Below are 1576 nucleotides of genomic sequence, written 5' to 3'. Positions count from 1 at the left end.
AAATGACATAATAAGACGTTTATCCGCATAGTATCAACGTCTCATTTAATAAATAAAATTACTTAAACGATACGTCATACATTATAATATGAAGAGCAAAATTTCAGAGTATAACGTCACTCTTACAAGTATCCAAGGTACTAAAGAGAAAACAAGACACACCATGATGCCAATACAAGATATAGTAAAGATATCAACAGTAGTACAAAATGAAATCCAGAGACAATACAATACATGGGTCGTAGCCTTAAAAGAAAAGCCCAAGCAAAAGGAATCTAACCCAAACAAACTATGCAGCGGAGTCACCATTTTCCTGTTGACCATGAGGATTTCTTGCATCTGCTCACATCAATAAATTGATGATCATCGCAAAGAGAGAAAATAACACACACAACAATCAAACAAGCAAAAGGTAAGTTAGAGCAGAAAATGATTTATCATACAGTTATATACCATTTCATAGTCCAAAATGCATATGTCAATCAATCATGTTATGACTTGCAAACAATACACTAAGACTCAGGACACGACTCATTTGGATACGTATAATTAGTCGGATTCAGCTGATGCTTGCACTTGTGGTGGCCTTTACTGCTCTACCGAGCTAATTGTTACAGTTTCATCCCCACACACAAGGTTAGCCCTTAAAGTGTTTCATGCCTCCTGCTACTCTCACCACTCGAGTCAGTACGCTTTATGTGAGACTAATTGACTCTTTAGAGTGTCAGGATGCAATCCTTACCTTGAATTCTTACTAAATTATATAAATGAGGCACCACCATGAATTCCCACTAACAGGGGTCATGGAATTACGTCCTGACCAATGAGGCACCACTATGAGATCTCACCTAGAGATTCATGGAATTACGCCCTAACCAATGAGGCACCACCACGAAACTATCGTGGAATTACATCCTAACCAAATACAAATCATGTTTCACCAACCAAGTATGTACTTGTCATGCATACCAATCTCATGCCAACATTTACAACCAACCTTCATTCAGATTCCATACCAAATTCATAACAAACTCATCATATTCAGCCATGAACCATTCCATACATGCACATCACTCATTTCATGCTTTTAACATATTAATTCACCCAAACATGTGGCAAACATACAAGGATAGAGAAGAAAACAGAACCTGGGTACACTCTCGCCTAGTTCTCGCTCAAGCTGAAAGGCCTCACTCAGGCGAGCTCCTTTCGCCTAGGCGAGAGCTCGAAAAGGGAACAATGGCGATGTCGCTTTCTCTCGCTTAGGCGAGACCTCCTCGCTTGAGCGAGATGACTTCTCGCTCAAGACTAGAGCTCGTCGCCTTAGCGACAGCTCGCACAACACCAGGGAGGGTTTCCTGATACTCTCACTTAGGCGAGCACCACTCGCTTGGGCGAGATTATCATATTTACTCCATTGTTCACGCAGGCCAACATACACTTTCGTCCAGAACAATTACACAATACATATCCATCTCATTCCAAACATCATTTAATCATCACAAACACAAAATAGAGTTGAAAGACTAGTAATGTATAATGAAAACTAGAAAACAATAAGAGTTCTATCTTCCCT

The sequence above is a fragment of the Vigna unguiculata genome, chromosome 4 (assembly GCF_037176805.1).
Source record: "Vigna unguiculata cultivar grain cowpea cultivar isolate G323 ecotype 2 chromosome 4, ASM3717680v1, whole genome shotgun sequence".
In the NCBI taxonomy this organism is placed as follows: domain Eukaryota; kingdom Viridiplantae; phylum Streptophyta; class Magnoliopsida; order Fabales; family Fabaceae; genus Vigna; species Vigna unguiculata.
Note: the sequence above shows the minus strand (reverse complement) of the source record.